General features: G+C 45.3%; 1 long non-coding RNA gene across 1 annotated transcript; it reads left to right on the top strand.

Moving 5' to 3' along the window:
• Nucleotides 1-214: 214 nt before the first annotated feature.
• On the top strand, nucleotides 215-24937 carry LOC146407107 (uncharacterized). Its single transcript, XR_014824606.1, has 3 exons — nucleotides 215-354; nucleotides 17757-17902; nucleotides 20127-24937. It is a non-coding gene; the product is annotated as an uncharacterized LOC146407107 (long non-coding RNA).

Raw genomic sequence — 24937 nt, 5'->3', positions numbered from 1 at the left:
TCTGGCAGTGTTTTCTCAGACTTCTCTCTTGTACTCTTGGAATCTTGGTGCCCCCTGTGATCTAAGGAGCAAGGATTACTGAGGAGGAAGTATGACATAGTGCAGTGGTTCGCAAAGTGTGGTCCCTGGACCAGCAGCATCAGCGTCTCCTGGGAACTTAGCACAAGTGCAAATTCTCCCACCCACACAATAGACCTACTGAATCAGAGATCCTGGGGTGAGGGCCAGCCATCAGTGTTTTCACCAGCCTTCCTGGAGATTCTGATCCAGGAGAGGAGAACTACTGATTACAAGCACAGACGGATCATGAACAGAACATTGCTTCGATTGCCAGCTCTGCCACTTATCTCTTAGGTAAGTCACTTCACCTCTCTGATCCTCTGTTTCCTCATTTGTCAAATAAGAATGATAATAAACCTACCACAGTAGACTTGTCTGAGGAGTAAGGGCAGGATGCGAAGTGAGTGTTTAGCACTGTTCTTTGCAGGCCTGGGGTGAAAGTGAGGCAAATGAAGCACCTTATGTGCTCCTGTCGGTAGCTCCTCAAATTCTGCATCCAGAGATGGTTCACTCACTTCACACCTTGTTCCTGGCCCTGGCCCTTGATATTTCAAAGTGTTCAGTAAGTGACTGCTACTATTTTATATTATTGAGGAATCATCCATCTTTGGGGACTTGACAAGGCAAAGTTCCAGAGTCAAAGCCTTTAGACAGTTTGGTGTAGAGGAAAGAGCACTGGCTGTGGAGTCCACAGTCCAGGATCCGAACTCGAGGAACCCAGCCATGGAGAGGGGTACAGAGCAGAGGTGGGGTAAGCCCAGCTCCTCAATACTGGCTCCATTCTCTGAGCAGGGCTCTTTCTTCCCTGTTTCCTTCTTTCTGAGAGAAGCAGGGGCCACTTTTTTTTTTCTTTTTTCTTTTCTTTTTTTTTTTTTTTTTTGGTCTTTTTGTCTTTTCTAGGGCCGCTCCCGTGGCACATGGAGGTTCCCAGACTAGGGGTCGAATCAGAGCTGTAGCTGCCGACCTACGCCAGAGCCACAGCAACGTAGGATCTGAGCCGCATCTGCCACCTACACCACAGCTCAAGGCAAAGCCGGATCCTTAACCCACTGAGCCAGGCCAGGGATTGAACCTGCAACCTTGTGGTTCCTAGTCAGATTCGTTAACCACTGAGCCACGACAGGAACTCCAGGGGCCACTCTCAAGTTTAGACTCTCTCCCATCTGGAATCACTGTATTTCCTAAAGGAGTACTTCCTTTAGGAAATACAATTGACAAAATCCAACATCCATTCCTGATTAAAAGTCTCAGCAAATTAAGAACTGAAGGGGAATCAAATACTTCCTCTTTCTGTCAAAGGGCACCCACAAACCCCACTGCCAACGTCTTACTTGATATAAAGATGTCCCTCTCCCCCTAGGATCAAGAACAAGGTAAGGATGTCCACTCTCACAGCTACTCTATGTTGTACCAGAGCTAGTACAACTAGCTAGTTCGTTAAGGTGAGAAAAAGAAATGAAAGGCATCCACACTGGAAAAAAAGAAGTCAAATTGCCTTTATGCACGGAAGACATGACTGTCTCTGGAGAAAATCAGATGGAACCTACAGTAAAGCTATTAGAACTAAGAAGTGAGTTCAGTGAGGTTGCAGGATACCAAATCCGTGTACAAAAATCAATTTTACTTCTATAAAAATTGGAAGTTGAAATTTAAAAATAATGTCATTTATAAGAGAATATACTATGAAATAGGTATAAATCTGCAAAGGATGTGAAAAATCTGTGCTGAAGGTGAAATTCAAGATCTAAGTAAAAGTAGAGATAGCCCATTACCTAATCCAAGGGCACAAAGATGTGCCTGTACATTTCTTCTCAAACATCTTGGAGTTTTGATCCATTTTTAGTTAGTTCTTGTATAGGGTATGAGATAGGAGTCCAACTTTATTCTTTTGCATCAAGAAAGAACGTTGCAGTTGTTCCAACACCATTTGGTGAAGACCCTGTTCTTCCCCCTATTAAACGGTCTTGGGATCACGGCAGAAAAATCAATTGATCATAAATGTGAGGGTTTCTTTTTAGATTCTCAAATTCTGTTCCATCACATATATGTCTATCTTTATGTGGGTACCACACAGTACTGATTGCTGTAAATTTGCAGTAAATTCTGACATCATGAAGTTTGGGGGCCTTGCAACTCTGTTCTTTCTTTTTCAAGATTGTTTTGGCTATTCAATTTGGACAACTAATTTTTGACAAAGCTAAAAATGTTATTTAGTGGAGAAAGCAAAGTCTTTTCCACAGAGTTCTGGAGCAACTTGATATCTGTATATCTTGATTTTTTATTCTTCTGCCTGTGACCTTTGCTTTGGGCTCAACCCCTAGTTTCTGAAATGCTTATATTCTTGTAGACATCTTTTCCTTATTCCTTTTCAAAAACATACATTTAATTAAACTTAGTTAAATATAACTCTTCTTGGTCTGTGCTTTCTCTTTCCATAGGCTATGGCTTATCTCTCCATTCATAGATTATTTCTGAAATCTGGGAGTATGAGCCCCTTAAAGGGGAAAATTGATGGGAGCCAAGAAAGAAGCCTGTGAATCTGTTCTCTGTGGCTTCCTCAAACAGTGGCCTTCCCTCCCCTTGGCCAGCTCTGGGGAAGGGTCTGAGTAGCCAGAGCTACAAGCACTCAGGCACCTGCAGGGACATCAGGCACAGGGCAACTTCTCTCACTTGGTTTCCGAAGGAGCCAGGGCTTCCTCAGCACCCCCATCTACTTTGTCCATTAGCATGCCATATGTCTTCACGCCATAAATCAAGTATCTAGTGCACACAGATGTCCAGATAACTTGCACAAACAGGACTCAGAGGCCCTGATTTGGCCACTGGTGGGGCAAGAAGTACCAGGAGAGCTCTGTGTGACACAGAAGTCTCTCAGTGTGGTCCCTGGTCCAGCAGCATCAGCATCACCGGGGAACTTGTTTGAAGCCAAATTCTCAAACCTATTGAATCAGAACCTCTGGGGTGGGGCCCAGTAATCTGTGGTTTATTCAGCCTTCCAGGTGATTCTGATGCACCTGGGCAGTTAAAGCGATTACCTGCTGGCACTAAATTACCAAGATTTAATATCCTATTTCTGCTATTTGTTGCCTGTTAATTAAAATCTCTGGGTCTCAGTCTCTTCGTCTACACAGTGGAGATGATAAAGGTACCAGCCTCCTAAATGCTCTTGTTCAAATTAATGGGCTGATCCATGTAAATTACCTAGGAAGTACTTAATAGTCATTAGCTTATCAATGTGAGTTTCTGTTGTGGCTCAAATGGGTTAAGAACCTGACATAGTGTCTGTGAGGATGTGGGTTCAATCCCTGGCCTCACTCAATGGGTTAAGGATCCGGTGTTGCTGCAAGCTGCGGCTTAGTTCACAGATGTGGCTCGGATTCAGTGTTGTGTCTGTGGCATAGGTCAGCAGCTGTGACTCCGATTTGATCCCAACCCTGGGAACTTCCAAATGCTGCAGGTGTGGCCCTAAGTAAATAAATAAATATGAATTTCCCTTGCTTTCCCTGCTTATGAAAATTCATTGTCACGTGTAACAGTTGTGTAACTATTTCTCAACGAAATTTGTATGTGAAGGTTCTGCTCATTTTTCTCAGAAGCAAGATAAGTATTATTCGCACCTTCATTTGCCCACTTGCAGAAACCGGGGCCCCAACAATGAACCATCTTTCCAGGGTGACAGTATGACAGAAATCGCTTCTGACTTGAACATCTCTGTATCTTCATCACATCATGAGCTCTCAGGGTGCAGGACCAGAATCTTAGGGGACACGGGTTTAACCTTTAACTGAGTACCTGTGTTTGTCTACTACTGGAAGAAAGATGTGGTTAATGGTGATGCTGTTGGTTACAGAAAAGTGCTTTGCAGGACCCAGCTCAGCACCGTGCTCATCACAGCTCGCTGAGTCCCCATTTCTGAAAGGGGCGAGGCTGTCTGGTGGGGTGGAACAGGCAGTGGTGAGGTAGGATAGGCCAACTCAGCTCCAACATTTCTTAGCTAAGCATTTAAACTCAAACAAGGCACTTGCCTCTTAGAACTTCCTTTTCCTCTTCTGTAATATGGGGCATTATCCCTGCCCTGCCCAGCTCCCAGAGCAGGCTTGGGTCTCAGAGGACATAATAGCGTGGAAGCACTTTGCAAACTGTAAAGTGCATGCACAAGTATGGAACTGAAAGTCACAGAGGGGATGAGGGAAGAGTTTGCTGAAGACAGATACCACCAGCCCCCCCGACCCCAGCACTCAGCAGCCCTGTGGTCTGGCAAGACCAAAGCGCTGTGCAGCTGGTGGGAGGTAGGTGGGAACTGATGGAGAATCAGTCAAGATGTGTGGTCTGACCCATGTCAGGGAGCAGCCTGCGGGACAGGGGGAGCTCGAAGACCCTGCCAGGCAGAGCCACAGGCCTATGCCATCATAGGTCTGAGCCATCAGCTTGGAAAAACCCACCGCTGGCCTGCTTCCTGGCTAGCCAAGGGCGCTCTGGAGTCAGTCTAAGGAGCCCACTAGAAGTGAAAAAATTCTTGTTCCAGCTGCCAGTTCACAAGACCTTGGGCAAGACTCTCCCTTCTCTGGGCCTTAGTTCTACCACACAAGCCAACATAAGGGGGCTGGTTCACACTATCCCACTACCTCTGTTATTATGCCCCCTACATCAAATGCTTGCATCCAAAAATCTTCCCTGCTGGTACCTTTTCCTGGTAATGAAGCATGTGTTTGCCCCTCTTGCAGGATTCAGAGACATAAAACTGAGCTCCCAGGAGACTATTCCTAGTGACTGAGGGTGGAGCTGGGGAACCAGCCTACCTGGATTGGAATCCTGGAGGGCTGTGTAGCCTCGGGCAGCTTGCTTAGTCCCTTTGACCCTCGGTTTCTCCATCTGTAAAATAGGGATCATAAGCCTACCCACCTTACCTGGGTGAAGATCAGTGAGCAGATGTGTGGAAAGGGCTTTGTCCAGCTCCTGGCAGAGGAAAAGCTGCATAAGAAACTGTTAGTATTTTCTTCAGCAACACCAGGGTACAGAGGGGCCACCCTGACTTGACCTCAGGGAAACACAGAGACACCTGAAACTGCTAGGAGCCTGTGTATCCTCACACAGGGGCTACAGACTGTTACTTTTAGGCTTTTGAAAGAACTAGAAATAATCTGAGGACCCCCAGCACTCAGAGGCTCCCAGCCCGGGAACCACTGCTCTGGAGTCTTAAAGCTTCTTTCAGCTCTGACCACACCTTGGCTCTGCTGAAGGTCAGCCAAACCTTTTAAAAGAAATCTGCCTGGTCAGTGGCAGCTGGGCCTGTGGCGAGTCCAAGGCAGACCCCAGGAGGAGCGACCACAGCCCAGAGCCCTGTCTCCCAGGGCAGGGCCCCTGGATGAGTGGGGCACATCAGAGGAAAGCTTTCAGCCTCCTGTTCAGTGTAAACCTCCAGGCCTCCTCCCACGTCCCTGATCTGAAAAGGCCAAAAGAGAAGGAAGCAGTTATTTCAAAGGCTGGGCGAGCCCCCTTTGCAAAGGGCCTGGAGTCTTGAGTCCCCATGGACTTGCTGGGAGAGAGAACTTTGCCTGTTTCCTTTGCTTCATTTCCTCCTTCTGCTTTTTGCAGGCCGGTTCTAAATACATGTCTTAGAGGCCAAGATATGTGATGGCAAGAAGCAGAAACCTAGCCAGCAAAGGTAGAGAGAAAACTCAGGAGCTGGGTGGCATGGGAGTGACATGGCAGGTCAGCCATGCGGTGAGGTCTCCTGCGGCAAACTGAGAGCCGCAGGAGACCTCACCACATTGTGATTAATTTATAATAAGTCCTTACGCACTTGCCAATAAGGTACTGAGGACTCACAGGATTCCCAGAAGGATCCTATGAGGAAAATACTATTATTACGATCCTCATTTGACAGATAAAGAAGTGAAGGCACTGAGATGCCCAGTAATTGTCAGACACCAGCACCCACACTGGTAATTACTGGGTACACCAGCTCTGCCCAAGGGAGCACAGGAGTCACTGGCAGGACCAGGAGCCAAGCCAATTCAGCGGTCTTTCCCTGGAACTCCTTGCTGCTGTGTGGTCAGTGTAAGGCTGGCTACTCTAAAAATCAGAACTGTACAAAAAAGGGGCCAGCTGTGTGGGAGGGAGTGACCACCCCATTTCTGAGGGGTACCCCAACCAAAAGTACATAATCCCTTGGTGGGGTGTCACAGAGGCAACTGGGGTTGAAGTTAAGCTTCCTTCCCCACAAAAGCACCCACACAGGATGGAAGGGGGAAATGAGACCCATTGCAGTCGCTAAAAAAAAATTTCCAAAAAGATTTCTAGGTCCCATCTTTTCTTTACATTTTCATGTCATTTATTCATTCTCGAGCTACAAGGCACGATTTCCTGAGCATCTATGATGTGCCAGATGTGGTGCCATGTAACAAGGGACAAGACAGACACAGCCCCTGCCCTCCTGCAGCTCATGCCCCCGTGATGTACCCTCCTGCAACCCTCCTCTGTGGTGGCCCTCCTGCTCCTTCCTCTCCTAAACCAGGGTTTCCCGCTCAGGACTGTGGCTCATTGTTTCCCTTCTGCCAACTCCTCCTGCTAAAATCAGATGCAACTCAAATGCCACCTCTTCCAGGTCACCTTCCCTGAGATTCCCAACAGCACTGTCATTCTTTCTGTCAGGCTCCCATTCCCAGCAGAGGGTGTTGACATGTCTCACAGGGAGTTGTGTTGATCTGCTTTGACTTTCAGGTAGGTGTTGCGGGGAGTGGGGAGGTCTTCTACAAGGCCCCAAGCTCACAGACAGCAGGGACTATGTCCTTGTCTGGGTTTCCAATGCCAGGCATCCTGGCACCGAGAAGACGTTCATTCACTCATTCATTCACGCATTTGTTCATTCAGCAACTATGCCCTGAGCACCTACTGTGTGGCAGTGCTGTTCCGCCTCTGGATTTACAGCTGCGAACAAAACAGACCAAAAGCCCACCCTCTTTGATGTTCCAGAGAACAACAAAGGAGACACATCAATAACTGAATGAATATGCATTGAATCCTGAAAACCCTTTTGAGACTCTACACCTAGGAAAAGGTACATTTTAGGATGATTTGTATATCCACCAGGCCAAATATTTATCTAAACTAAGTGAGCTCTTGAAGGAAACCAACCTTCCTCTGTGGTGAGTGTTTAAAAAATCACCGGAAAGAGATTGTGTTGGAATTAGTTGTTGCAAAATGACCTCGTTTGGGGATCCAAAGCCACTGAGGTATCAGCCTGAGGCTTGGGTAAAATAAAATAAACTAAGCTTTAGAGTCACAGAAATGATTCAATTTGAGGAAACACCAGGCCCAGGGATAGTAAAAACAAAAATAATCACAGCCAACACTTACACAGCATGGACTGTGTGCCAAGCCCGGGAGAAGCCCCTGGTTCCTGACAGATGATGAGGCTGTGTCGGAAGGAAGGGGAGGCTACCAGAGGGGTGACCCTGACTGGCGCTGTCCCTCGAGATGGGGCCATTGTTCACTTAGGCTCCAACTGTCCTGTGAGCCACGGTGAGCTTGCAGCCCTGTGTCTTTGAAATTCCCAGGAATTCAATGGCCGAAAAGACAGGTCTTCCCAAGTGAAAGGAAATGTGGTTCCCTAAAATAGAAAAATTGTGCTCAGAGGAGGAAATTCCTTGTTACTATGGAGGCAACTTTACTCCCTGAAACGATTGGAAGGCACATTTATGGAGAGCCTATGCTAGACCAGGCACTGTGCTAGGACTCTGCTTTACTCTCTGCTGGGCACTATTCTAATGCAAGGCCACACAGGAAGGAAGTACATAGTTGCTGTCAGTCCCTGGGGCTGACATGCAGCCAGGTTATCCCCATATAACTGCCCGCTTTTTAAAGTCTTTACATGTTTGCATTCTACAGAGCAGCTGCCTGAGTCCCCGACTGCCCCCTCCCTGCCCCAGCTGCCCCAGACCCTCCCGCCATCCTTCCCCCGACTTCTCTATGACACCGCTATTCCAGAGTTGATTCCAACACAGCTGGGAGCCCAGAAGGCCTGGCACCCGCTGGTGGCCCAGCCGGATCTGACTGGCCAGTGCCTGTTAAATGTTCTGCTTACACCCTTGCCTGGACCTCTTGGAGCTGCCAGGTCATGGGCATCTATCTAACTTAACCCCCAGCAGTCCTGGGAGAGGAAACACTGACCCTCTCGGACTCCTGCTTTCAGCATTAAATGCCGATCTTCTCCAAGCTTCCTTCTTCCCCACTGCCTTCTCCAGCCTCACTGTGTCCTGTACTGATCTGATCCCAGCCAGCGGTTTCATATCATTTGTACCCGCTCGTACTCCCTGGATTTGCTTCTTCAGCCTGGACCTCTCTCCTGAGCTGGTCACACGGCCAACTGTCTGCTGGAAATCTCACTTCTGTCTCCGACTCAACGTCTCCCCAAGTAATTGAGGTCAGCTTTTTGCCAGCCCTCTTCTTCCTTTCCCGCCTCCTCCTGGGTTCCTATTTCTCCCATTCATCCGCGCACATATTCCTGCCATAAACACCCAAGCGCATCCATCATGCACCAGGCACCGTACCTGACATGGAGGAGGACAAGGAAGGGAGTAAGAGAAACCCTCTAGTCCGTGGGTGCCCAAGCCTTAAAGCTGAGTGTCACCCCAACCCCTACCCCTCCACCTGCAGTGGGATGTGCAGCAAGTCCTGCCACTTGGCCTGAGCCCAGATCGTCATCCTCTCTCACCAAGGCCTCCCTTCCCTGTGGCCCTCTCCTGTTCTTACTCAGCCCCACAGCCAGAGGGACGTCTCTGGCACACAGCTAAAGCCACCCCTCCTCAGCCTAGAGCCTTCCGTGGATCCTTATTGCCTTAGGGGAAAGTCCAGGGCTCCCTGGCCTGGTGTTCACGGCCCATCCTGACCTCACTTGCTCCAGAGGGGTTGGCCTCGGGGGAGAAGAGCTTTGGGATGGTGGAGCCATTTGTGTTCGACCACCGGCTCTCCAGCCTGGATGCAGAGCCTCCCATATACACACGGAAACACACAGGCACAGTCACACACATGCTCGGGTGTGACTTGGGTCACAAAGGATCAAGTCCACTTACACCAACCCACATGCCTATACATGGAGCTGCCAGATTGAGCAAATAAAATTATTAATTTGTTAATAAAAATTTTTTTAGTATAAGTATGTTCCAAATAGAGCAGGGGCCAGACTTACTACACTAAAAAAATAACTCGTGTTCATCTAAAATTGAAATTTAACTGGGCTTCTTGTATTTTATCTGGTGCCCCTGCAGGGACACCATACCACACACACCACAGCTTACACGTGCACACACATTCCACACTGACAGTTCAACCCATGTGTGAACGTGTACCTCCCACGTCATGCCTCCGAGATGAATGGGCATCTCATCACCTCGACTGAACTGTGGCAGGGCCATGCTGCTGGCCAGCATGGAGAGCTCTTCAGGGAAATGTTTATTCCGAGAATAAGTGCCTAATTGACATGAATTCCTGGACATCCAGGTTCTGGAATGTTGTGTGCCCAGAGCAGTCCCTGTAGAATTTGTAGGCAGACAGCTCAAAAACCTGATCTCAATATATCTGTACTGTGTGTCTTTGGGCAAGGCACCTAGCCTCTCTGAGCCTCCATTACTAAATCAGTGGAATAGAAATGTTCTATTAATAAGCCAACTCCTTATGGTTATGATGAGACTTACTAAATGACATAATACATGTGGAAGACTTTTTTAGAGTTTTGGGTACAAATTAGTTATTATAAATGCTTATTGTCAAGTTCATACACATGTAATATTAAAGAAATATTACTTGCAATTGGATTCAGAGATGGAATGGCCCCTCAGAGTGTAAGCAGGGCACAGAAGAGGAGAAGGGGATGAAATGCTGGAACAATTAAACTTAGGCAGTGAGAGAGGATGGGAGGAAAATTCTGAAAGTGATGGGTATATTAATGGCATAGATGGTGATGGTCCCACCCATGGATGTATACTTACCTCCAAACTCGTCAGATGGTAGACATTCAATTATAGTGTTCTCTGTATGTCAATCATACTTCAATAAAGTAGCTTAAAAAAACAATAAAGTCAGGCATTAGTATTAATCAAATACTACAGCATCACATACTAAATAGGTCAGGTTCTAAATTCAGACAGGGAGAACTGTGTATGTCTAAAACATTTTGAAAACCCTTTAGGATGGCATATACGATGCTATGCAATGTCAGATAGTAATTCTTAGGCACACTGGAAATTGAGGACCAAAGAATGAAGGAGGGGACAAAAGGAACTTCTTTATGCAAATATCTGGGCATATTCTGATTTTCAAATGACTAGCAAATCCCTAGTGGTGGATGGCAGGGGTGGAATTTTGGCATTCTGCCTGCCTGCAGGGTTACCTTCATTCTTCCTAAAACATTGAGCTTCCAAGTGGTTGACGTTAGTGTTCATCAATTATCTCCCACCTTGAACACAATAGGATTGGATGTGCCTGTTCCCTTGAGGTTAGGTGAGACCGTGTGACTTGCTCTAGCCAATGAAATTTGAAGTGATGTGTGTTACTACCTGGCAGTTCTGCTAAGAGCTAAGTGCTAAGGAACCCTTCATCTCCTCCTCCCCACAGCTGCAGGGGCCAACAACATTGCAGAGGGTGAACCTTGAGTATCTAAGAGAGGGCAGTGCTGGGCTGAGACTCTCCCGACTTACAATGGATTTGTAGCTTGAGGGGGAAAGGAACCTTTGCTGTTTCAAGCCATTTATATTTGGGAGGTGTGTGTTACAGCAGCAAAATCCAGCTGATCCTGACTACTATGCTTTATAATCTTAAAACATATTCATATATTTCTTTGTTAAGGTTTTTTTAAATTAGCATTACTTCTTACAGGAGGAGGAAAGTTTTAAGTAAACTTGTAAGTTAAATGAGCCTGATGAGACTTCACGTCTACCTAGTCTCCTTCCAAACAGAATTAGTAATAACTTAGCACATCAAAATACATACTGGCAAACAGAGTAGCTAACGTAACCACAAAGGAGAGATGGGAATCGGCTCAGGGAAAAAATGGGACAGGAGTGTACCTGGAAGCTTTGCCAAAAGCCAAGAATGAAATATTAAATCATGGATCAGTGAAAGTATTAAGGAGTGGGTAATAGGAAAAATTAGTACCACAAAGCTCTGAACCAGAGGGCTAAGAGTGTGGAAAATCAATGTTTATAGAATGCCTGCTGTGTGCTAGTGTGCTACGTGCATTGAAAATATCATTTCTTTATTATTCTCACTAAAACGCAATGATGTAGCAACTTCAGAGAGGTCAAAGAAGTTGTCAGGGTCACACAGTGGCAGAGCAAGGATTCAAACTCACATTGGCTTCACTCTCACATCCATGCTTTTACTGGAGCCTGAGTTTGGCAGAACACACTGGCCACCATTTGCTCCAGGCGTGGCTGTAACTGAACATGGAAACAGACTAGCATTCAGTTTCCCAAGAGCTGGGACATGATGGTCTCTTGGCGAGAACTGAGGTGTCCAGAGGGCTTGCCCCACACAGGGCGGCCCTGCTTATGACTTCCTGCTCTGCACCCACAAGGGCCCCGGGCTTGTTGGGAGCATCCTCCGAGGAGGAAGCAGCATTCCAGGTCCAGATGCAGACAGCTGTGTGCTTTCTCCAACTTAGGGTGACTCATGTTGGGACAAGAAAGCCGCTTCTTTGCCTGGATTCCCTGTCCCCAAATCCTAATCTGGGGAAAGCTGCCTTAAGCTCCCTGAACACAAGACTCTGGGTGGCTGGCGCACGAAAGGGGCGGGAGACCAATGACATCCAAAGAGAGCAGGGTCCAGAACAAAGAGGAAATTCAGGGTGGGAGATCTTTTTTTTTTTTTTTTTTTTTCTCCCTGGCAAGGCTCCTGCGGCCATCTGGCTGAGGGGGCTGTTATTAAACCTCTGGATTGTAGTCTGTTTGTTTTTTAGCAGTTTGCAGCTGATTATTTTCATCAAATTCCCTGCGACCAACTGCGCTGGCTCCGGTAGCAGGCAAACCTGTGCAGCCAGCACGTCCTCTCGGCCGGGTTCACGATTCCCCTTCCAGGGAGGCAGCAGCATCGCTCTTGTCTTGTCAGCAAGGAGTCCCAGCCCCAGGGCCTTTACCTCTGGATGCCTACGCCAGCCCTTCAGCTGTTCCAGCCGATGTCAAACGGACTGACTGGAGCAAAAGATGGGCACCTGGGAGATCAGAAAGCCCCTGGTGGCCAGACCAGTTCCAGGGCCCTTTAGTGTTGTCATTCTAGCTCTGAAAAGGCAGCACCCTCCTTTTCTGGGTGTCTTCACTGTGCGGAAAGACAATTTGGAAAGATCTTGAGAGGGCTGTGTTGGGAGCTCGGATCCAATCTCCATTACTCTTCATATTAGGCAACTGAGACCATTTTTCTTCCTCTGGGGACCACAGATGGTACCACTTTCCGCCCCTGGGCTTTGTATGCAAATGCAAACATATATATTATAAGCATACCTTGTTTCATTGCACTTTGCTTTATTGCACTTTTCAGATATCATGCTTTTTCAAATTGAAGGTTGTGGCAGCCCCACATTGAGCAAATGTGTTGGCACCATTTTCCAGCATTTATTCACTTCATGTCTCTGTGTCACATTTTTTAGCAATTCTCACAATATTTCAAATCTTTTCATCATTATTATATTTATTACAGTGAACCGTAATTGGTGATCTTGGAGGTTGCTACTGCAACCCATTAAAGGCTCAGATAATGGTTAGCATTTTTTGGCAGTAAAGTATTTTTAATTAAGGTATGCACATTGCTTTTTTAGACAAAATGCTATTGCACACTTACTAGACTACAGTGCAGTGTCAACATAACCTTTTTTTTCTTTTTCAGGGCCACATCTGCGGCATATGGAAGTTCCCAGGCTAGGAGTGGAGTTGGAGCAGCAGCTGCTGGCCTATGCCACAGCCACAGCAACACCAGATCCAAGCCCCATCTGCAACATATGCTGCAGCTTGCTGCAACGCCAGATCCTTAACCCACTGAGCAAGGCCAGGGATCAAACCTGTCTCCTCATGGATACTAGTCAGATTATTAACCCACTGAGCCGCAATGGGAACTCCTCAACATAAAGTTTTATGCACTGGGAAACCAAAAAATGTGTGTGATGCGTTTTATTTCAATATTCCCTTTCGCATAGTTGTCTGGAACTAAACCCTAGAGAACCCTCTGGGGTGTCTGCACATGTAAATGGCTTAAAACCATATCTGTACATAGCGAGTTCTCGATAACTATTACTATAAATGTCCTCTTTCCATCATTCAAGCATGGGCAGTGCATACCTCTCAGCTCTCCTGGCCCAAAGGATGGGTGAGGCCTGGTGTTTCTTCTTTGGCAAACAAGATGCAGGGACTGGGGGCTTCCCTTCCAGAGGCCATAAAAATTGTCCATGTCTTCAAAGTAACTGTTGTGGCCACAGACTGACGATAACTTTTTACCCAGAGAGGAAAATCCAAATGATTTGGTAAGATGCAGGCTCAGTTGCTCAATCTATCCCTGGGGTCATATGAGCTCCTACCAGATCTTGTATTTCATATCTGTTTTCTCCTGCAACTGTTTTTCAATAGAGAAATCCTACCCGTGCAACAGGAACACACATGCAAGATCCTTCAGAATGAGCTTTAGTGTGTGCCAAATAGGCAAGTTCAAGGTGCGTGTGGTTGGCACTGTCATTTTAAAAAGAAAGGAAGGAGGGAGAGAAGGAGGGAGGGAGAGGGCTCTGTTTGAGGGGAAGGGAAGTGCTCACACATGCCTGATGTGGCAGGAACCTTGGGGAAGGTAGCAGGTGTGTACACGCCAATGACCCACTCCTGACCTCTCCAAGAGAGGCCCAGGGAAGGAGAGCCCTGCAGGGGAAACCAGAGCTGGAAGTGGCTTTCAATTACTTTCAATGCCCTCTATGGGAAAACAGGAAGAGGGAGTTCAAGGCAGGGGGCTCTTGGAGACTGAGGCACTCAGAGCTGGCGGGAGCCCTACTGACTTTGGGGGTGCGCATAGACAACCAAGGGAGAAAAGCCAACCCCTGACCCCCAGAGCTGAAAGAGCCATGTCCTGAGCTTGGGTGGAACTGAGGGGCAGAGGGAGGAGCGTTAGATCTGAGTTGGGGAAGTTCACCCCTGGCGATGCCTGTGTGCAGCCCTGGACAAGTCACTTCTGCGCTGCAGGCCTCAGTTCCCCTTGTGGGAAGCTGGAGGATTGGATGGTGCCGTCTCTAGGCATCTTCCCGGAATTGTCTCATGTAGTCTCTGATGCTCTGATGCAGAGGTCAGGTGAAGAAACCAGAGGAGGAGTTCCTGTCATGGCGCAGTGGTTAACGAATCCGACTAGGAACCATGAGGTTGCGGGTTCGATTCCTGGCCTTGCTCAGTGGGTAAAGGATCCAGCGTTGCCCTGAGCTGTGGTGTAGGTTGCAGACGCGGCTCAGATCTGGTGTTGCTGTGGCTCTGGTGTAGGCTTGGCAGCTACAGCTCCGATTAGACCCCTAGCCTGGGAACCTCCATATGCTGTGGGGTCGGCCTTAGAAAACGCAAAACAGACAAAAAAAAAAAAAAAGAAAAGAAAAGAAAAGGAATGGAGGTGGGTAATTGGTCACTCGAGTTCACACCCCTTCTCTCTGTCCCATGTCAGAGAGACATCTCTAGATGTCCCACATTGTCCACATTTGCTTATCCAGTTCCTGATGGAAAACAACTGTTCACCACCACTTACACAGTTTCACAGGTTTGTCCACGATATCATCCTGTTCCCTCCTCCAGCAGCCCTCTAAGAAAACAATAACTACAGTGACTGAGTGAGATCATGTGTGAGCATTACCCTAATTCCTTTACATGTTTCATCTTACTCAGTCCTCACCATGATCACATGAGGCATGGTTGTCACTGTCGCCGTTTTGCTGATGTCCACTGGTCCTGGCACACGTGAGTTCCTCTAGATGCCTGATGACTCTAGTGGAGTCTCTGGGCCTGACCCGTGTGCTCTCGACCCAGGGCCCTGGGTCCTGGGCCAGCTCCCCTCTCTTGTGTTAGGCTCTTACTTCTTCCCAGCTGTCCTTGGCTTGGGTCTCCCTCTGACCAGGGGCCCTTGAGAAATCATTCTCCTGATGCAGCAGGAAGAGGCCACTCGGGTGGGCTGGGTTCTAAGAAAGATGCTGAGTAACTTCTGTCTGCTCTTCCCCAGAGAAGGGCTGGCCCACCCAAGTGTCCCAGGACAGCCTGAACAAGTGCCTGGTCTGGAAATTTGTTCCAAAGTTCTTCCTTCCTTGCTGGCTCAGAGGATCCAGGGTCATATCTGCTGGGCCAAGCCCTCAACCTGTGTCCTGGATACTGAGACCGCCCTCTCCTGCTCAGCCTTCCCTCCCTGGTAGCCCTGCCCCTCCCTCCCTGCTGGCTCCTTCCCATTAGCTGCAGCTGAGGAGCAGCAGACGGAGCTTGGACAGAGCCCAGTCAGGAGACTGGGAATCAGAGACGCTCTATCACTTAATAAGGGCATGACTCGAGCGAGGTCAGTCGCCTGCTGAGCCTTGGTTTCCTCTCCTGGAAACTGGGGTTACGAAGGTGGTGGGGCCACTCTTCCTCTTTGGTCTGCTCCCCTTCTTGCCACCTCTGTTCTGTCCAGACCTGTCTCCTGCCCATGGATCACTGAACAAATCCACTCTCTGGGTAGGCTGGGCAGAGAGCACACTCCCTGAGACTGATCTTGCTGTTAAGGAGTCCACAGTCTAGTGGGGCGGGGGGTAATAGACAATTACAAGGCCATGCACTGAGACTGTGATGCCAGAAGCCAAGGGCTCTGGGCCAATTTGAGGAAAGGCATCCAACTCAGGCCTGGGATGACTGCAAAGCATTCCCAGAGGACAAGACATCTCGCTGAGATCTGCATGCTGATAGGCATCAACCCCCTGAAGAAGAGGAAGTGAATATTCCAGGCAGATGAATAGCTTGAGGCGAGGCAAAAAAAAAAAAAAAAAAAGGAGGCAAGGCAGGTTAGGTGACGTGAACAAATGTGGTTTGGTTTTACTGGACCATAGCAAGTGCATATGTGTGTGTGTGTGTGTGTGAGAGAGAGAGAGAAAGAGACAGAGACAGAGACAGAGACAGAGAGACAGAGAAAGACATAGAGAGAGACAGAGAGAGAGAGAAACAGAGACAGAGAGACAGAGAAAGACATAGAGAGAGACAGAGAGAGAGAGAAACAGAGACAGAGAGACGGAGAGGGCATGTGTATGCTTGTGTGTGCACTCATGCAGGTGGGAGTAGGAGGGGATAGAGAAATGAGCCTGGAGAAGCAGGCATGGAGTGGCTTATGCAAGGCAAGACTATGGGTGGTACACGGAGAGAGCAGTAGGGGGAGAATTGGAGGGATTTTCAGCAGGGAAGAGAAGTGGTCAGACATGATTTTAGAAAGATCCTTCTGTCTGCCATGGGAAGAAGGGATCTGATTAAAAAAAAAAATAAAGATTGACAATACCAAGCATCTATGAGGATATGGAGCCACTGGAACTCCCATACTCAGATACAATGGGAAGTATACACGTCACTTGTACCACCACTTTAAAGAAATATTTAGCAATATTTAGTAAAGTTGAAGAGAAGATCTTTGTATTCTTAACCCAGAAACTCTGTTTCTTGGTTGCCACCCAAAGAGTGTGAGGATATTCACTGAAGTACCATTTGTAGTAGTAAAAAAGCAGAAATGACCTATCCAGGGATCTGTAGACAAACAACTCTGTAAACTGCAGTTTTCTTATACGTTGGAATACTAAATGGTTAAATGAATGAATTGGATCTCCATGTATCAAGAACAAATCTGAAAACATAATGAGCAATGGGAAGAAAAGGCAACTTGCAAAAAGGACACAAACCTAATATCTTGTGATTTATGGATCATCAGTAGAAAAAGACAGAAAAACACGTGGGAATCTATCACATCAAATTAGCATAATATATACTCTGTAGAAGGAGGGTTGGGGATAGGGTAGGAACTTAGCTGAAATTATAACCTTACATTTCTGTAAAAAAAAAAAAACCCAGAGAATTGACACAAATATGGTTAAATGTCAATATCTGTCACGTATCTTGTGGCTCTTGCATTGATTGTTTGCTATACTTTTTGATATGTTTGGAGTTTTTGGAGATTAAATTTTATTTTTATTTTTTAATTGTAATCAATTGTTATTCATCCAAAATATTTTTTTTCTACTGTACATCATGGTGACCCAGTTACACATACATGTATACATTGCTTTTTCTTACATTTTCATGCTCCATCATAAGTGACTAGACACAACTCCCAGTGCTACATAGCAGGATCTCATTGCTAATCCATTCCAACAGCAATATTTTTCGTCTGTTAACCCCAATCTCCCAGTCCCTTCCACTCCCTCCCCCTTGGCAACCACAAGTCTGTTCTTCAAGTCCATGATTTTCTTTTTGGAGATTAAATTTTAAAATGGGTTTGTGGATAACGAGGCAAAGAAGAAGCAGATATTGTGGAGAGGTTTTGCTGTGTCCAGGTGAGAGGATCTGGGGACCAGGACTGGGGTGGGAGGGCCACACAGGGATGGAGGGAAGTAGATATAAATGAGCGATGCTCAGAAGGCAGAATCAACACAACTCTCTGCCTGCTGGGGTCCTTCCTTCTTTCTCTATCCTCAGGATCCTAATCAGAGTTCTGCCTCCAGGAGGTGTCTTTGGCCACTCCAGTCCTCAGAGATCGCTCTACTCTGACATCTTCTAGGCTTTGCAATAACGGTCACTCCTGGAGTCATTTCAAGCAACAATGTCTAAACTTATGGAAAACGGTATGTGTCCATATTTCTCATCTCTCCAGTAAAAGCATGTGTTTGAGCAGGGCAGGAACCCTCTCTTATGCTCTTGATGGGTGTCCCTCCAGGCATGTCTAGGTGGCTAATTGCTATATGCCAGGCCCTCACTTAATGCCAGACCCATGGTTGGTGCTGGAAAAATTCGAGTTGAATGAATACATGAATAGATAAGTGGATGGCTAAATGAATTCCAGAAAGAATCATTGAGGAAATGCAGAGGGTCAATGTGGAAGCCTTGAATTCAAACCACAACTTTGCCATTAACAACTAGTGACCTTGGCAAGTCACTTCAGCTCTCTGAATCTGTTTCCCCAGGTAAAAGATGGAGAAAATGCCCATCTTTCAGGATTAATGCTTACAGATAAGATGTATTGCTTGGAGTTCCCATCGTGGCACAACAGAAACAAATCTAACTAGGAACCATGAGGTTGCAGGTTTAATCCCTGGCCTTGCTCAGTGGGTTAAGGATCTGGCATTGAGATGTGGCTCACACCTGGCTTTGCTGTGGCTGTGGTGTAGGCCAGCAGCTGTAGCTCAGATTGGACCCCTAGCCTGGGAATCTCCATATGCCGTGGGTACCGCCCTAAAAAAAAAAGACAAAAACAAAACAAAACAAAACAAAAAGATGTACTGCTTACATATATCCATTGCTTATATCATATACTATAGAGATTACATCCATAATATAGTTCTAAAATGCCTATAATTTACTCTCCAATCTCACCCATATTTCATACAATGTTCCTTGTTCCTAGCCCAGAAAATGTGGCTTTTCATGCCAGTGGGCACAGCCCCTTCTATAGAAAAGTGGTAGAGCCACGTGGGCCTCTGACCCAAGCTGGGCCAATCACATGGTCTCTCCCAGAAATTTTGCTAGAGACCTAGTCAATTGACAGACACTTGATGAGCAGCCTGCTTTAACCATGCCCTGAACTTGCACATTAGCCAATGTACTGTACTGAAAGCTGAGAACCTGGGAATTTATAGGGGAAATAGGACACACCACTCTCTTCTGAGTCATGTCACAGCCTGTCTTGTAGGGCCTTTGTAGACGAGCCTTCTCTGGCTTACAAGGCCAAGCTGACTTGTTCCTGTCTCCCCCCCAAGCACTGAGCCTTGTGCCTGGCACTGAGAAGGCACTCACGTGACATGGGTTCAGATGAATTGTGTTGGAATTGAATGGAAATGGTCCAGGAGGGAGTTCTGTTGTGGCACAATGGAAACAAATCTGACTAGTATCCGTGAGGATGCAGGTTCGATCCCTGGCCTTGCTCAGTGGGTCAGGGATCCGGCATTGCTGTGAGCTATGGTGTAGGTCGCAGAAATGGCTTGGATCCCATGTTGCAGAGGACATGGTATAAGCCCGCAGCTGCAGCTCTAATTCAACCTCTAGCCTGGAAATTTCCATATGCTGCAAGTGTGGTCCTAAAAAAAAAAGAAAGAAAGCAAGCAAAAAAAAAGAAAAGAAATGGTCCAGGACTCATGAGGGAAAGAAAAAGCAAGCTGGTGAATGCAGACAAATCCTAATCATAGGAGGGATGTTTTAAGCAATTGGAGATGTTTAACTTGCAGAAAAGGCTTAGGGACAACAAACAGGAAAAGGGATCCGACATTCTCTCACTAAAAGTTACAGAGAAGCAGGTGTGGCTTCATGCCAGGAAAATCTTTCCGTTGGAACTGCTCATAGGCATACTGGTTGTCTCATAAGCCTCCCTGTCTGGGGCCGTGTGCAAGCAGAGGTGCAGTACCACTTAGCAGCTATTCAGGCAAAGTATGGGAGGGTTGGACCAGATGACCTGCAAAGTTCCTTTCAACTGGGAGTGTCTAAGATGATGCTTTTATTTATTGGTGCACCCTAGAGGAAATCATTAGTCAAAGTTCTAGTTATTAATTAGACCTCTCAGAAACTTTGGCCATGTGTTCTGAAATAAATATCAGATAAAGGGCATCCATGGAATAACTGCTAAGATTTATCATTTCAGTTTTTATTATACAGTTTTATTAATGTTGGATAAAGTTTTGAGAAAAGCTTTTTTTGCCCTAAAAATGTTAATGGGTTGCCTGTCAGCTTCAAAAGAAGAAAAACTGCTCACATGAAAATTATTACAGTTATAGCGTTAACCCAAAGTGGAAAGAAGAACAGCAGGGCGCGGGGCATGTGCTCAACACATGGGCACGTCCACCCTCTCTCTTTCTACAGACTGCCTGAAGTCACCAAGAGGACAAAATCAGAATGAAGACCAGGCCAGCTTACAGCGTCCAGTGGGGCCCTGTTGTCTGTGTGAGCCCAGCTAACTGAAGATGAATAGACAATTTTCCGTAATGATACCTTCACTGGTATTTACCCCTCCTGTCAGCTTAACAATCCACTCCCTGAATAATCAGGGCCATTTTCAGAAGAGGTAGAAAGAGAAGAGCTAGAGGGGGCTTGGGGGAACTCTGTCCTGGTCTTACTTTCTTCTTGGGCATCTTGGTATTTGCCAGTTAGCTATCCCTAGGTAGACCTAGCCATCAGGTAGGCATGCAAATCCATATATCAGCTTCCAGATTTATACATCAAAGTCAAAGAGGTAGCTACATGGCCAACAGGCATGACAGAGGATCCTATCATTAAATAAGTACCTATAACAGTGGTTTTTAACCTTGGTTGAGCAGAACTTTAAAAACCCAAGAATTTCCATTTGAAACCACTAAAATAAGAACCTCTGAGGGTGGACACAGACACTGGCATTTTCACCTTTTTTTTTTTTTAATGAGATACATTTTAAATACCTCTGAAATGTATATACATCTTAACTACACATCTTAATGTGTTTTGATGAATGTATACACTTATGCAATTAACACCCCTATCAAGATATGCAGCATTTCCACCACCTCTGAAAGTTCCTACTTGCCGCTTCCTAATCAATCCCCAGAGCTCAAGATGCAAACATTGTTCTGATTTTTTTTTTCTTTTTAGGGCCTCACCCATAGCATATGGAGGTTCCCAGGCCAGGGGTCCAATTGGAGCTACAGCTGCCAGCCTACAACACAGCCATAGCAATGTGAGATCCAAGCCGTGTCTGCGACCCACACTACAGCTCACGGCAACACTGGATCCTTAAACCACTGAGTGAGGCCAGGGATCAAATCTGCAACCTCATGGCTCCTAGTCGGATTCATTTCTACTGCACCATGGCAGGAACTCCTGATTTTTTTCAACCATAGATTAGTTTTGTTTGTTCTGGAATTGCACTTAAGTAGAATGTGTGTCTGACTTCTTTCACTTGCATAATGCTTCTGATTTTCATTCATGTTTTGTATGTATTAGTCCCGTTCCTTTTTCATTACTTAGTTGTATTCCATTATATGGATGTACACAATTTCTTTCTCCATTAAGCAGTTGATAAACATTTTGGTCACTTCTAGTTTGTGGTAATTCTGAATAAAGCCTCTCTAAACATTCACATACAAATCTTTGGGAGTATATATGTTTTTATTTCTCTTGGTTAAATAGTCAGAAGTGATAGTGCTGTATTTTACTACAAGTAGAAGTTTAAATTTCCAAACTATTTTCCAAACTATATCATTTTTACCAGCAATAGATGAGAGTTTCAGTTGCTCCACAACTTTGCCAGCACCTGTTATTGTTAGTGTAGCTTTTTGAACAAACTTTATTTTAGAACAGTTTTAGGCTTACAGAAAAAAATTGTAAAAGTAGTAAAGAGAGTTCTTACATATCCTGCACTCAATTTCTCTTATTATCAGCATTTACATTAGTATGGTAGAATTTGCTACAATTAATAAACCACCGCTGGTAATTATTATTAACTAAAGTCTATTCTTTACTTGAATTTCTTTAAGTTTTATCTTATGTCCTTTTCTACTCCACCCACAATACCACATGACATCTAGTCGTCATGTCTCCTTAGTCTCCTCTTGCCCGTGACTATTTCTCAGACTTTCCCTTTTTTGTTTAAGACCATGAAAGTTTTGAGGAGTATTAGGTATCTCAGAGGATGTCCTACGTTGAGATTTTCCTGATGTGCTTTCTCAAAATTGACTCAGATTATAAATTCTGAGGAAGAATACCACAGAGATACAATCATTCTCATTATATCATATCAAAGGTACGTACCATTAACATGACTTCTGACAGGTGATGATGACTTGGCTGAAGTATTAAGAAAAAAGCCTTTCGATGTGTCCATATATTTACCTTTTCCATTGCTCTTTATTCTTTCTGCAGTATCCAATTTGCTATTATCCAAATCTAGTGAATTTAAAATTTTTCATATATTACACTTTTGGGGTTTCCAGAATTTCTATTCAGTTATATTTTGTTTCCATTCCTGTGTTGAGATTCTCTCATCTGTTCATTCATTATGCTCATCTCTTCCTTTACTGAATTTTTTTTTTTTTTTTTTGGTCTTTTTAGGGCTGCACCAGCACCATGTGAAGTTTCCAGGTGAGGGTCCAATTGGAGTGGCAGCTTCTGACCTATGCCACAGCCACAGCATTGTGGGATCTGAGCCACGTCTGCAACTTACACCACAGCTTATGGAAATGCTGGATCCTTAACCCACTGAGTGAGGCCAGGGATTGAACCCAGATTCTCTTGGAAACTAGTTGGGTTCTTAACCTGCTGAGCTACAATAAGAACTCCTGCTGAACATATTTAAACATATTATAAAGTCCTTATCTATTAATTCCACCATCTTATTAACTCTAGACCTGTTTTTCCTAACCATTCTTTCCTCTAGTTTGGTGTACATTTCCCAGCTTCTTCATGTTTCAAGTGTTTTGTTTGTTCGTTTGCTGGACATTTGGATACAGTTGGGAAAGTCTAGATTGTTATCTCCTGTAACAGTAAGCTTTGTTTTAAAGACAGAAAGGCACAGACTTTCTGGGGTTTCAACTGAATGTCCAAGGTGTTCAGTGAGGTCTGTCTAATGTGGATAGTCAGAAATCCAATATCTGTCAATGCTGTAAAACTACCACAAGCTCTGTTGGGCTCATAGCCCTCCAACAGCTGTTTCCTGCCAGTTCTCCTAGAGTCTCACTTTGTGCATGCACACCTTAGCACTCAGCAAAAGACTTAAGGGAATTCCATGAACATTTCACATCAGTGTTTTTTAAAGCTCCTTAAGTGATTCCAATGTACAGTCAAGATTAAGCACTACTGAGTATTAATTCTCTCATTGCGAAGGAGCCAGAAAAGATGCCCTTGTACCAAAGTACATGCAAGCCCCTCAAGGTGGGGACTGGTCCTGGACAAAGTCATGAAAGATGTTGACAAAAGAGCTCTATACTGAAATGGTCCTAACTTGGGAGACATAAAGGAACAGAATCCAGGATAATCAATGAGACAAGTTTAGTGTTCTTCCTGTCCTTTAAAAGGATTGCCTATGATAGCTTATTCTTGGTCTGTCTGACTAGTCCTCTTTTAAGACTTTCTTATCACCTCGACCATAAAAACTTAGGTGATATCTTGTCAAAAAGAACTCCTGGTGCATTAAAGCCGTTAAGTGAAGGAACGTGGATCAATCCTTAGTAAATCTCTCAGTTTTCAGGTTCTAAATTCAGAGGATATAAGAGGAATAAGATGTCACTCCTGCCCCCAAAGTAACTCCAAGTCTAGTGGAAATGCCAGTATACACAGAGATAAATGAAATACATTTCAGACTGTGATAGGTCCATGGTATGGCAGAGATACATTCCAAGTCTTTTTAGGAACACAGATATGTCTAACTTTGAGTTTGAAAGGCTTCACAAAGGAATACCTTTTGACATGGGTCCCATTAAGGATGAGAACTGTGAGGGTGGTGAAGTGAAGAAGGGAAGGGTATCATAGGCAAAGAGACCATTTGAAGGGAAAATAAATGGAATATTAGGGAAATTTGGTAAGTTCACCATGGAAAGATGAGGAATAGAAGTATACTTTACAGAAGAGCAGAAATAAGATGACTTCACTCTTCCCCATTAGCTAAGATGAACCAAATATAAGAAATAAGAATAACTTATGAACAGTTCCTGCTGATTTGTAATGAGTCTTACCTTCTTTGGGGCTGGAGTAGGACCTTAGCAGAAGTTTAACAAAGGGGGGAACAAGGGGTGGGATGGATTGGGAATCTGGGGTTAGTAAATGCGAACTATTGCATTTGGAATGGATAAGCTGTATAGGACAGGGAACTGTATCAAATCCCTTGATAGAACATGCTGGAGGATAATGTGAAAAAAAAGAATGTATATATATGTATAACTGGGTCACTTTGCTGTACAGCAGAAAGTGACAGAACATTCTAAATCAACTATAATAAAAAATTTTTTTAAAAAGTTCTGTCATAAGTGGGGGAAATCTAAACAGAAAACTATAGGTGTCTGACCACATGAATCTAATCTAAAGAATGTAACCTCCTTAAGTCTCACACTGCATTTCAGCATAAAACTGTGGAGAGTGAGCTTTGCACACGGTTAGTGATAGTTCTCATTGTTTTGTGTATGTACAGGCACCACAGAAAAGCAAAACACAGTGAGTAGACCGGGAAGCTTAAGGATCAATAACACTTAGACGCATGTGCTTTTGAGGTCTCCTCTGCAGCCACAGAAAGCATGAGTCTGAGGGCTGAGGCTGGCATTTTCTGCATATCAGGCCCCTGAGAAAGTGCTTTAAGTCCTCTGATCCTCAGTTTCCCTCCTCTATGAAATGGGCATGTTAATGCTTGCTCACCCTGCTGTCTCACTGGATTCTCAGGAAAAGACCAAATGACCTACTTGGTGAGGGAAAAAAAAAGCCTTGTAAGGTTAGAGCCCAATTGTGATGCAAAGAGTTATTATAACTAATAATAAACAAAAAGAATGTGTGACAATGACCAGAATTTCCTGTTGAGACAACAACTTCAGGAGACCATTAAGAAAAGTAGGATGTTTGCTAATTCCACAATGAGAGTTATGTGCTGGTATTGTTTCAACAATCTCCAGGGAATAAAGGGTTTGATAGCAATAAAGAATGAGTCGATTTGTCCTAAA

This window comes from Sus scrofa, chromosome 1 (genome assembly GCF_054392235.1).
Source record: "Sus scrofa isolate SSC_HxYL_T2T_F1_AM1 chromosome 1, Sscrofa_HxYL_maternal_Yorkshire_Landrace_v2.0, whole genome shotgun sequence".
Taxonomy (NCBI): domain Eukaryota; kingdom Metazoa; phylum Chordata; class Mammalia; order Artiodactyla; family Suidae; genus Sus; species Sus scrofa.
The sequence above is the reverse complement of the archived record's forward strand: the minus strand, read 5'-3'. Positions and strand labels throughout refer to the sequence as shown.